Source organism: Apteryx mantelli, chromosome 1 (genome assembly GCF_036417845.1).
Source record: "Apteryx mantelli isolate bAptMan1 chromosome 1, bAptMan1.hap1, whole genome shotgun sequence".
Lineage (NCBI taxonomy): Eukaryota > Metazoa > Chordata > Aves > Apterygiformes > Apterygidae > Apteryx > Apteryx mantelli.
Window position 1 is genome coordinate 207024452 of NC_089978.1, and position 13593 is coordinate 207038044.

Consider the following 13593-nt stretch of genomic DNA (forward strand, 5'->3'; position numbering starts at 1 on the left):
GCAGAGCCGGGTGACCGTGGGGGAGATGGTGATGTTTCGCTGAAAACCTCTCTGGGCCTACATTGTAGGACAATTTGTAGGCTGCCCAAATTTGTATCAGATTAGTTCATAGGAACCATCCATCGGCTGAGGCTAGGCAGAGCACAACAGGCTTCAGCTTGATTCACAACGTTGCAGTTGCAAAAGGAACTATAGAGGTGTAGAGGTTAAAGTTGATAATGCATCCATTTTATGAGAGCACAGATTCAGCTACGGAACCTGCCCCAAAAGGACAACCTACGTGAGTGAGAGAGGACATGGTCCTTAGTCAACATATCAACTCAAATTTGTATGGTGCTGTTGAGGTCAGCATCATGCTCTGCCATAAGATCACTTGCACTTTGTGAACTTTTTTTCTGATTGCCCTAAGGGCTTATTTGCCTGTTAAAATCAATCTCCCTGTGTTGTTACATTTTCCAAACCATGCTGTTAAATCATTACCATTAGGCCTAATGGTCTCTCTTGTGTCAGGGGGCCCAGCTGCAGCCACAGCATGGTCCTTCACAGAGCTTCAAGAGCGCCCCAGCCATGTCCAGACTGAATACAAATGGGGCACCACTGGAGCAGAGCTCCCACAAACTCCTTTGCAGGATGCCATGTAAAGGTCCTTTTAATATCTGCCCCAGCCCCAGCTCATCTGCACTGCATGCACCACAAACCCCACACCACTGCATCCTCTCTAAAGGCCCTACCCTTGTCACATCATTATCCAGCAGAGCCTTCCAGCAAACAGGGAAAGAGAGAAACACGGTCTAGAGCCCAGATAAGTAGGGCAGTTGTCTTTCCTGCCTGGATTTATACCTGGTAGCCCAAATGTGAGCTTCTTCCCAGAGGTCTGGCCTATCTGAATGCTTGCACAGAGGGTTATACGTTTCCCCCACATCACCACATATAGCAAGGATCTGTGGCCAAGGTAGTCCCCTGGCCCTGTGGCTTCCTCCATCAGCCCTCTGCCATCTAAGTTGGCGCAGATACGTTTTCCCTGAGGGACCTGGACCAGAAGCAGCTGCGTTTGGTAGTGAAGGGCAAGGCACACGGGCTGCCAAGAAGAGGGAAGGTGAGAAGAAGCTTCTCCTTGGATCGGAGCTTATGAATACATGGCAGGGGGTGCAGGAACAGATTTTGAAACTGTGCTCTGTTGCCACAGCTATGAGTCAGAAGGCAAGACTGCGAGGCTGCAAGTCATGCACACTTTATCCTTAGCAAGACCCCTAAACTGTTATTGTTGTCCAGGCCTTTTAACTCACACAGGCACTAGGCAAAAAGTAGCCGTCTTGAGGCCTGACAACCTCAAAGTTTTCCAGAGCCGTATAATCTGCAAAAGAAGGAGGAGAAATATTCTGAAATCCAGCACCTATGGGGAACCAAATCTCCAAGGACAGGCACTGAAATAGAGATTTGAAAATGGGCACCATCAAGAGGAGCCTCCCATAACAGGTCCTTCTACAGAATTAATCGTGCCAACAGTATCTTTCTATGAAAAGCTAAGAACCCCCACCATGGAAAGATACACAAACTGCTGTCCTTCCTGGTCAGCCTTCAAAGCAACCATTTTCAAAGATGGTCTACATGGTCAGTTGGCCCAAAGAAATCTACATTAGACACCTACTGCAAAATACCTCCTCCCCCCTGAAAGAAGAAAAAAATCAACATAGCCAAGAACCTCGAGGGCTTGTAGGCTTGTTCCTAGTCACCTCTCTGGCCCATCAGATATTTCTAAAATGTTGGGCTCTGAACACCTCAAAGGATTGTGCCTATAAGAGACCTGACTTTGAGAATAATACAAGCCTTTTTTCATGCATTTTGTATATACTGTAATGAACAATTGGCTCCGGAGCTCGAATGATTCTGGGCAGACAGGACAGCTTCCAAATTTCTTACAGATCTAAGGATGCTTCTCAGAACTGTATCACCTCCTTTTCCTGAGTGCGTACGTGTGAAAGACACAAATCTCTCTTAGTAGGGCCCATGGACAGGCTACTTTGGAGTAGGGAACACTAATAGAGACTTCAAAACATAACCTGGCTGCCTTTTCTGTAAGAAAGGAAGGGGAGTGAAAGTGCCTCAGAACAGTCGCTTTCAAAGCCAAGAATCACCCATGGAGCATCTCTGTATCTCTGTTGGTCGACGATAATGAGATGCTTGTCTTGACATTCCTATTCCAAAGGTGCTGAAGAAGGAACTGAACTTGGCACGCTGTGAGAGCACCTCAAATGCAGGCACAGGTGTGTGGGGACATTTGGGTAAGGAAATTCCCCCTGACCAACCACAGGTCTGGTAGGACTGATCATTTCTCAAAATAAGTCCTCAGCATTTTATCCTTCTTGAAAATGTCAAGGAAAGATTGAAAGATTCTGAAAGATTGCTGGAAAGTCTGCAATATAGATGCTTTGCAGATTCCCTGAGCAGGAATAGAAAAGGAGGATGCAGGCAGTGAATATCCTGTTTTACTAACATTAGTCATCCAGATTGTCCTGAGGGAGCTGGCAGCAAGGTCCAATTGGTCTTATCCTTATTATGGAATAGGATAATGACTATGGAAAGGACAGAGAGATTCTCAGTGTATGGTCAATGCCACACTGCTGCCTTGGCTGCTTCCATTAAGATACTCACCAAGCTGAGATCTTTTTCTTAATCCAGAAAGTAGTAACCTAGTTTCACGGTCCTCCCCTGGGAGTACACTTTGCCTGGATTAAGATACATGCAGAAATCCTTTCGTGACTCTGGCTGTGCATGGGAGGGAAGGAACATGGCCTGGGATTGCACTATTGCTCATCTGTCTTGGGGGTGTCCAGATCATGCTAAATTGCAAATCTGATGTATGTTCCCAGAAGTGAGACAGCTCTTTGTGAGCCTCTAGCCTTTCTTGCCCTTCCTTCTTGCTCCTTCAACTCGGATGCAGAGAGCAGGGCAGACAGACAGCTGTGTACCACATCTGCTGGGACAGAAGGCATCATATCCTGGCAGGGGCCATCCCGGAGAACTGCAACTGGTTGCCAGGTTGCTAAGCAAATTTGGGTTTCTTAGCAACTGAGATTCAGCCCTTGATCACCAAAGTTAGAGCAAGGAACTTGGGGCAGTGGGGATGCTCTCAGCGCAAGCCAACAAGCTAGGGCAGTGCAGCGTAAGACACTTTTGCCTTCCTGGGAGGTTCTCCCTTTGCGAGGGGAAGATTTTGGTACAGAGCTGGCCACACTCCTTTCTGCCATGGAAATGTGAAACAGCACTCCTAAATCATGCAAGGCACTGTGGACCTTGCATTGACTGCATCTTAGTAAAACTGATTTGCATTCACAGAAAACAGCAGGGTTGATTATGGCTGCATTTTACGAGCAGCAAAAACCTTTCATATACTTTCGCAGTCTTTCAATACATCATGTACTGAACTGATTCAGTGCTCACTGAATCAGTTCTTGAAAAGTTGTTCGAAAGCTTTTGTCCACTGTAGAAGATTCTGGGATCAGGTTCTATGGGATCTCTGAGCAAACTCTTCCCAGGTTTGAGCACCCTCACGGTAAAAATGTCTTTTCTTATATTTAAGTGGAGTTTCTTGTATTGCAATTTGTGCCCCCATCACCTCTTTTCCTGACACTGGGCACCACTGCGAAGAGTCTGGCTGCGTTTCAAGACTGAACAGTCCCAGCTCTCTCAGCCTCTCCTCATATGACAGATGCTCCAGTCCCTTAATCATCTTTGTAGCCCTTCGCTGGACTTGCTCCAGTAGTGCCACATCCCTTCTTCTACTGGGAAGCCCAGAACTGGACACAGTACTCCAGATGTGGCCTCACCAGGGCTGAGTAGAGGGGGAGAATCACCTCCCTCGACCTGCTGGCAACACTCTTCCTGATGCAGCCCAGGATACCATTGGCCTTCTTGGCCACAAGGGCACATTGCTGCCTCGTGCTTAACTTGGTGTCCACCAGCACTCCCAGGTCCTTCTCCGCAGAGCTGCTTTCCAGCAGGTCAGCCCCCAACCTGTACTGGTGTATGGGGTTGTTCCTCCCCAGGTGCAGGACTTTGCATTTCCCTTTGTTGAACTTCATGAGGTTCCTCCCTGCCCATTTCTCCAGCCTGTCAAGGTCCTCTGAATGGCATCACAACCATCTGCTGTGTGAGCCACTCCTCCCAGTGTTGTATCATCTGCAAACTTGCTGAGGGGTCCCTTCCTCCAGGTTATTAATGAAGATGTTAAAGAGTATTGGCCCCGGGACTGGCCCGTGGGGGACACCACTACTGACTGGCTTTTTTATTTTTATTATTGATTGGTACAGATTTACTTCTAGCCAAGCTGTTTTAAGGAGCAGGTAAAAACTTTGTCCCTGGAAGAGTTTAATTTCTGCTTGTAATGTATATGGAAAAGTAAGGAGAGTTCTTCCAAATGCTGATGGAAGGGCAGGTTTTATTGGAGACAAATTAATAAGTGCTAAAATTGATTGATTGGCTTTTTACATGTCTACTGCTTAGTAAAGCATTGAACATCATTATTTAATTTTAAACCTGTGGAGCATTTAAGTTTTTAACTTTTAATGCATATAAACATTTTAAAATTATTCCATTGTATAAACAAATCCTTGCTTAGAAGGAGGATGTTATAAAAAAGACTTCTACAGAAAAATTTGACATAATTTAATTGATGGCTTTAATTTTTGTTTTTGTGTCTCAATCACTGGCATACCGCAGTTTAGATGTCAACATTTCTTCTATGCCTGGAAGCTGAATAAAAATAGTTACGTTCTAAAAAGGGGTGGTGCCCCTTTGGAGGGTGAAAGGTCTTGATCCTGCAAGTTCTTACTCAAATGGAAAGTCAATGGGACTACTTGGGTGAGGAGGAATTACTCACCCAGCAGAAATTACAGAATGAGGCCAAGCTTCTCTACTAAAATGGAAGTAACTCAAACATGGAAAAGATTATTTACTCTCTCATGAAACAGGACAAGCAGGAGTGTAAAAAATCTGTGATTTGATAAGATGTGACCACAGCTGAAACACACTGGGAAACTCAGTTTTGAAAACAGATGAGAATCTCCTACTAAGTGGTTAGACTGCAGTGTTCTCTTAATATCTGGAAGGTTTTTTTAGAGTTCTTATATTTAATATAGATGAGCTACAGTGATTTCAGGGTGGTTTGGAAGCCAAGTATTATTAACAATGCCTTAGGCTAGACAGAAAGTTTGAAAACTATGTATTAACATATATAAAAATCACTGCATTTTTGGATTTACTTCATTCTGTGGCCTGAAAAGGAGTGTCCTTGGCACAGTGAGATGATCTTATCATCGAAAAAAATGTACAGTATGGCAGAAATATCTTTATCTCTACCATAAAGAATGGTCCTGACACAATGGGACAGAAAACCCACTTTTATTCCAAGCATTCCAGATCACACATAAGAAAACCCGAAGAGAAAGAACACATCACGACACCACGATACTGACTGTTGGACTCGTGAGGTAAGGCTAAGTGCCTAATAGCTGTTTTCCAGACAAAAAGTACTCAGTTAAGAACCAGAGTATGTGTCAAGGAGATTTTGGAGCTGAATATTATTCACAGCTCAACAGTGATTAAAGAATCTTAAAATAGGACAGAACTCTCTCTCTCTTCTTTCAGTACTCCATGCAAAGGAAAAAAAAATTCTCCCCCAAACTATACAGCTTCTCTTCTCTGGACCTCTTTTATCTGAACACCACCTCTTCTAATTCAGAGCACCTCTGGGCTGATCTGCATGTTAAGGTTGCTAGAAGAGGTAGCTCCCCCTTCTATGTTTCAAGGACAGCACAGATGATGCGACTGTGTCCTGCATGAGGACTCTTTGAGGTGTGACCAGTTTGAATAGCCATTAGTAGCAAAAGATGTTTACTACAGAGAAGGAGCCACAATTCTGAATTCTGAATTCAGTTAATGTAATTAAAACTAGTAGTTCTCAACCTGTGAAAGGGCATCTAACATTTTAAAGTGCTGGTTCTTTGGAGCTCTTTGCTCCTTTTGTGATATTTATGATTTTTCTTCTGAAAGATAAGGAACCCACGAATAATTACTTCCTAGCTCGCTTCTTATCTGTTGATGTGACAAATGCTCCCTAGCTGAAGGGTAGAAATGAAAACAAAACTCTTTGATTAGGATATCTTGGTGGTTCATGGAGAAGTTTACAGGCAATACACAATCCTTTTTATTGTTCCAATACAATTGATTCCCCTTCTCCTCAACCTTTTCAGTTTGAAAAATGCTTCTTTGAACATATCCAGGGAAGTTCCTTATATGGGAAACTATATACAGTCCTCTTGTCATGTACATATAGGCCTACTTTTAATCAGTGCTGAGTTCCTTTCCTAGTTCTGATAATCTCTGAACATATTTGTTGTATTTGGAATTACAAAGCAATTTCATTTCCAAATCTGAGTTGTTTCTTGGACTTGATCTTGTAACTAGATTTGTGTGTATGGTCCTTTGTGTCTGATAGGGGAAAAGATCAGGGGTCCTGAAAAAGATGGAAATTTTTGAGTCGGTTTAAAGTCTATTCTTGAACCTTGCTGATGACTAAGTTACTAGTCATCTGGACCAGTCTAACTCAGTTTACTAGGATATAATCCATGAGAAGACGTTCATGAAGAAGTGTTTTCATTTAACATGATTAGCTACTGAGAAAAATTAACCCAGATATTGCATTAAGTAGGTATTCCACAATTTATTATTTATTAGCCATCCTCTTTTTTGTAGGATAAGCCAATTCCTTCTCAAATGCTCCTTCTTCTCTGACCCATTCTGACAGCTGTGACAATCTGTTTGTCACAGAGTTTAATACACATCTATCTATATTTTTAAAATAGCTGGAGGTGGAGCATTCCCATTTGTGGGCTTAGAACCTTAAAACTCAGTGTGAAGATTCACCAGGTTACTCTGTTTTTTTTAAACAATGCTTTAAGGCGTTACTTTTTAACTTTGCATTTCAATGAGTTCTCATATGAGAGTGACTTATATAGAGAAAAAAACCCACTTGCCCTGAAATTTCCTAGTTATTCTCTATGTTTGATAACATGTTGGGGTGAGAATACATCAGGTTGAGGCAGGTAGTGGGATGTTTTCCATTCTGGGGTGAATTGTTTCTGGCTTGGTATCATATGCCTAATGATGTCACATGTCATCTCAGGAAGGACAAATCACTCTCCTTCTTGTTTGGCAGCTCCTGCTGGCATGCCAAAGAGGCCTATATTTAGTGCTGGTACTGTTTAGCCAACAAGCTGGGAAAACTGTCATTTTGATGCAACTAAAGATTTACTGAAGCTGTTTTCCAAGAGCTGAAGAAGACATGGTTGAAGTTAGCTTTCACATTCCGGCTCTGAATCTCATTGTTGCTATTTTCTCCTGGTACAGTACATCCCACTCCCAAGTACAGACTTGGCTTAGTACAGACCTGCAGAGCTGCAGCTAGAACTAGAGTTCATTTACTCTGTGATTTTGCATTGATTCCTACAAACCTGGATACAGCTGGATACAGCTTAATACACAAAAATTTGCTCTCCTTCTGTTGAAACCTCGCTGCAGCTTCCTCCTTCCTTGCTACTCCAGCTACACTTGCTTCTCTGACTACATAAAACAACCATGCTTCCACGTGTGTTGATAGGAGAGATCCAGAGAGCAACAGCAATTCTCCTCATCAAGCCTTCTTGCCTGACATTGGTGGTCTGCAATGGGCATGTGTCCTACCTACTGTTCAAAAAGCAGCTGAGATTGAAGGCCATATGACCCCAAATGCTTACTGTGTAGGAGTTCTCCCCCACTGTTCTTTCCCCTCTTCAAACAGTGGCATCAGCGGCAACAAAGTGGGGCGATAACACAAGGTTATCTTATTTCCACTCAGAATTGGCCACAGGGACATCCATTGTTCAGTGAAAGCATCCGAGGTTCCTTCTCCCAGAAGGCCATTCCTATGGGAATGATCATCATACTGAGATGAATAAATTCATACTGTTGTGAATGATTGCTTCAGTCTCCAATGTGTGCTGTTTAGTTACATTTTCAGCTAGACACTCTATATTTGAGCTTTGCTGATACAGCAGGGTTAGCAAGTGTGAAAAAAATTACTTCTTGACAAAAAAGGCAAAAATCTCAATGTAAACATGATTTATTGTCTTTGATTAAACTGTGCAAAGAAATGGAGATCCATATGGGATGAGCTAAACTAAACAGGCTTTTTATTAACAAAACTTTTCAAACACACTCTGCTCACAGCAACCCAGTTCAAGGCACATGAAAAAAGATTAAGAAGGAGTACTCTAATTTCCTCTTCCTTGCCAAAAAATCCAATGTACACATCAGACTACTTGTTTGTGTCTTGCAACACATTCTCATAAGCAAAGGAATTTTGGAGGTGTTCTTAAAAAATTGTGAAGATATATTGTAATCCTTCACTTGGGAGTTTAAATCTTCTCCTTCATCTGAAGCCAGTGCTGCTTTTTGTTCTTGCAGATATGGCCAAATATCAACAATTAACTGTGCTTGGGTTGGTTGTAATGGAGTTTTCTCTTCTATATACTAAACGGAAGGTTCCAGGGGCTTGTTAATGTTGTACATGTGTTCTCTTCATTTGCTCTTTCAGTACTGCTGGCAGCATGCTGCACTGCTAAGAGCAGTTCTAAGGAATCTACAGTTTTCCTATACATCCCTTCTTTGTGCATAAAAATTAGGCTGTTCTGCTGATTTAATTACAGTGAGGACAGATCATCTTCTTAGGCCTCTCATCATAATAACACTGACATTTCTTGTGGAAATTTTAACTGATCTGACACTTTTTATCATAGTATCCATCTCTTCTTCTAGTGAACAAATGTTGATTAATAACTCTTGGCATTAGAAATGATTCACAGCTTTTGCTTATTTTTGGTAGTTTAGTAAACTGGGGAAAGGCCTTGACCATCTTCATTTGCTTTGATTAGTAGCTGATGGACTGTTTTTGTATCTTTCTCAGCTTTCTATCCATTGGCCAAGAATAATACAGAGTTGGTTGTGCATGTCTGAAAGATCCATCCTTTACAAATCTGTTAAATCCCTCAGATGGTTGTTGCTGTCTATCACTTGAATGAGTTCACTGCAAATTCCATATCTAGCAAATACTGCCACGTTGTGATTCATGGGTAGGAACATTCTCCAAGTCATAAAACATCTCTAGCCCACTTGGCTGCAAAGAAGATATTTGCTTGCATCTTCCAAAGGAGCTTTCTTTCCATGAATGAAGTAGCTTAATGAAAAGTGCAAACCACAAACCAGTTGTTGGAGAGTAGGTGCTCAAGAGTAAACTAATGCACACTCCTACTCTTAAAGGAATAGTTCCGCTATTTTCCTTGAGGACTGCACTTATTTTGGGTAAGTGCTAAGGAAAAGAATGACTTGCTTTCATTTGGGCAAATCCCTCAAGAAACTAAGTTACAGCAAGGAACTTTCAGCCCTGTTCTCAGCTTTCAGGGCCTTGCTGTTGCTTGCACTGAGAGCAGATTCTAGCAAGAAGTTGTCCCATTGTGTCTGCTCTGTCAACTGTCTCTTCTTTATAGGCCTTTTTAATCAAGAAACCATTGAGCACAAATGAACTCCTGGAGTAGATCCTGCCGTAAAATTTTGAGACTAGTGACAGACAGCACCTTCATTTTATTTCTTGCATTTATTCATACTCAGTTCAGCAAGTCATTGTGTGTTAGTTTTAGGTGTTGGTGAAAATGCCAGAGAAGCATTTTGCAAGTTGGTTTCTAGAACAGGCAGCCTGGGTTTGAGTGATGCAAATACAGAGTGTGTGCACGGGAGTGGATTCTTGCATGGGACTTAGCACTTCCACCGTGGTTCCTGACCTCACCCATTCTATGCCAGACAGTTCCTTTAGCTTGGTATAAGTCTTTGAAAATCATAGATTTTAGGTAAAAGCACACAAACAGCCAAATAACAAGAAACATCGTGCTCCCAGCAATTTGTAGAGACTAAATGTGACATACAGACATGCAAATGTATTGAAGATTGGAGGTTTTCATATTGCACACCTTCTGCCCCTCACAGCCCAGCAACTTTATGGGGTTCTGCCACAGTGTGACTTGCTGTATTGCTGGCTCCCAGGTTGTTTGACTGAATTTGAAAAATTACTATAGTAATAACTATCAGCAGGTAATGGTTTCCTCTGAGATAAAAAAAGAGCAACTACCAACTCCTGCTATGCTGTGTTGGATGCATCAGACGTTGTTATCAGGTTCCTTCAAGTTCTAGGCCTGGTGTTTTGCACAAAGGAAACAGACCCTAACTACTCTTGATCATTCTTGCAGGGGAAGTACACAGCCCATCTTTCCCTTTGTGTACCATTCTAAGAGGTTCCCTGAGTATCTTTTTCAGAACTATTGAAGTATTTTAATTGTAATGACCATTTTTGTTTGTTTTCATAGACCATGCTGTACAGTCAACTGTGTTTCTTCATTCCACAAATCTTCGGTAGCCAAGGAAACTTAGTCATTCTGCAAGCTAGCCAGACCTTAATAATTCTCCAAAAGATTCGTTGTCTCCTTGATCTCTTTTTCTCATTATTTCTGGTAGACACTGTAAAGTTTTGTGGAATTATCTGTCTCTGTTCCTCCAAATGTTCTTTGTTCAGCCATCTAAAAATATGACACAGATTTTTTTCTTCTGGAATTGTATTTATTTTCATGTCATACTTTTTGTCTTTTAAATCATGGCCTTTATGGATCTGTGAAATTTCTGTCATCTACAAATATTTCCTTTTCTATTTGAGTGGAAACATTATTATATGAACGTCTGTGCTCTAGTCTGCACTCATGGAGCTTCTCCGCATTACAGCACTGCTCTAACTGACATCGGCAAATTGTCTGCTTGTAGTGAGTGTTATGTCCCTGTTTGCCTTGTAGCATTTAAGTTTTGTTTCAAGGGTTGTGGTATCCTTTATGTCTTTGGGAGGTCTTGCTGTGATCTCTGTCTGTGTTATTTGCTGTATTTCAATCCTGACAGGTAGCTCCCATTTGTAGTGTAGTTTCCATGTCTTTTTGACATGGTACTTTTAATTGCTTCACTGTGATTCAGTTTCAGAATATATTATCTTGATCTTAAAAATAGCACCAATAAGTATTTCTTGTGCTTTATCTCTGACGCTGTTGTAAATTAGGATGTTGCCATGATAAAGCCTCTTTCATGCGTCTTTTTTCTTGGCCTCTTGTGAAGATGATATACTAAGGGCATTCTCTGAAGTAGTGCCTTCCAGGCAGTACTGAAAGTAGCTAATTTGCTTCTCAACAGTTTCAGTCTCTGATGCCACTAGCTAGAATGACTATAATTTTGGATAAGATGTGTAATGATACCAGTTAGAATAACTAGACTGTGGTAGTCCCACGTTATTGCTTTTTTTACAGTCTTGGTGATACTAGAGAAGAGCTTTTTGGTTTTGGGGTTCTTTCTGTGTATTCGTATTACTTCTACAACTACTGCATTAACTGCATTAAGATTTCTCAACTTTTTCAGAAAAAATGTGTATTCATTATGATGCTTCTTCTCCACCTTGAGCCTTATTGGTAATATGAGTCAGAGGACATACACAGAGCATTTCACCTGGGGAAAGCTTGGTCTTCCAATGCTCTTGCCTCAAAACACATTATGACAGCTTTTTGTGATTTCTTTTGCTGTCAAATTCTCTTTCTAAAGGGATTGTGCTGTCAGGAGAATTTTTAGCAAGTTTGTACCATTGCAGGTTTTGCTAGCATCTCTGTTACATAGTTACCTAGATTTTTGACACTTGATTTTTTTGCAAACATTTAACTGTGCATTTCCTGGCTATGAAAAGTGGATAGTCTATTTTTAGTTTTAGAGGTTTGAGCACAGGCAAGGAGAGAATAGAACTGAAGAAGTGGTGAGAAGATCCTGAGCAGCATATTGAAGAAGAATGCTTTAATTTTCTTGACTGTTCATTGTTCTTCCAGATGCACTTTGTAGGCCTGGTATAGAAAAGGAATATGGGGTTATGCGGGAAAGCTGTCAGGGAGAAAGTGAAGAGGTGGCAGGGAATGAATGGTAGCTGGGTTTTGGATGGTTAGAGCAGCCATGGAGAGGCATGCGTTTCTGTGAGCATCCAGAGCTGGCTTTTCAGAATAAGAAAATTACACATACACCCAGTCACAGAAGAATAGAGGGGAATTAAAAAAATAATAGTCTATAACTGATGAACTGTGTTTTTTTAATCTCCAGTTTAGGGTGAGGTCTTGTGATAGAGCTCCCTTGAAGAAGGTTGGGTTCTTTTTCCTGATGCTGACAATATTGTGAAAATGGTATCTGTCTTCCTCCCCCACCCCAATGCTATACACTATTGTCCGTGTTTAGACTGCTTGTGAAAATAGAGATCTCCAGAGGACAGGGTCAACTAAACAAGCTTTTATATAGGGGTAAATAAGGATTTTTAAGCACACACCAATCTCTGAACAGCTCATATTAGCATTTACAAAAGAGAACAGGAAGAGAGTGAAAAAGGAGAATAGTGGGAATCAATGAGACATGAGGAGAAAGTCTTCCAAAGAAATGCATCCCTCCAAATCCCTTAGAGGAGCGTTTAACTAACCATTTAGTTCACTATTTGCAGTTGTACACAACAGTTGTATGAATCCTGTGAAAGGATTCATTACTTTCAGTAATGCAGCTTATCTGCTGCAGGAATGGTTTAAGCTCTGCTACTGCAGAGTAAGTGCTGCCTTTGAGGGTTGTGTATGGTGCCCATACCTCCTCAGACAGGAGGGTCAGTAGTCTGTCTTGCTTTTCAGAAAACCTGAGTGCCAAGGGCACATCTCTGTCATGTAAAATGGCCTTTAGTCTGGCCTTTGACACAACACACCCTTGCCTCAGAGCCCCAGAGAAAGGTAGCTCCCTCAGCTCTTAGGGCTCATCTACTTAGATGCTGACTTCCAACCACCTCCTGCCAGGCCACTGCCACAGGATCCCTGGTGGCCTGGAAAGAGGCAGCTTCACCCAATGGCCACCCACTCCCAGGAGCTGGCTTCAGACTCCCCACAACCCTCACGCCGCCAGGCATCCCAGAAGCCACTCTTCGCCCTCAGTCTGATGTGCCATTACAACAACAGATTCCCAAAGGCTGTACTCTGAAAAAATAACCTATTTAGCTAATTAACATCCCCCCAGAATGCAAGGAGCACAGCTGTGACAGGAAGAAGAACTGCCTGTCTTTGCGTGCGGCATCATTATGAACCTATAGGACCCTGCCTAGAGTGTTTTGATGCTGGGTGAACACCCAGTCTGCTTTAAACTTACTGCCATTGCTGGATATTTTTCTCTCTAGGCAGTCAGAATTACTATTTTATAAGGTTTGGAAAATACATCATATTCTGTGGGAAAGAAGGAGGTTTGTAAAACAGAGAAGCTGTCATAAACTTCATCAAAATGAAGGATAACTTTGGCTGGAGGGAGAGCATTTCCTGAAGAGACCTGTTTATCTCCCTGCGATTCTCCTGTGTGGAGACATCTGACAGATGATGCCATCCTTCATCAGCGCCAGAGTCTATCCAGTCTGGTGTCCTG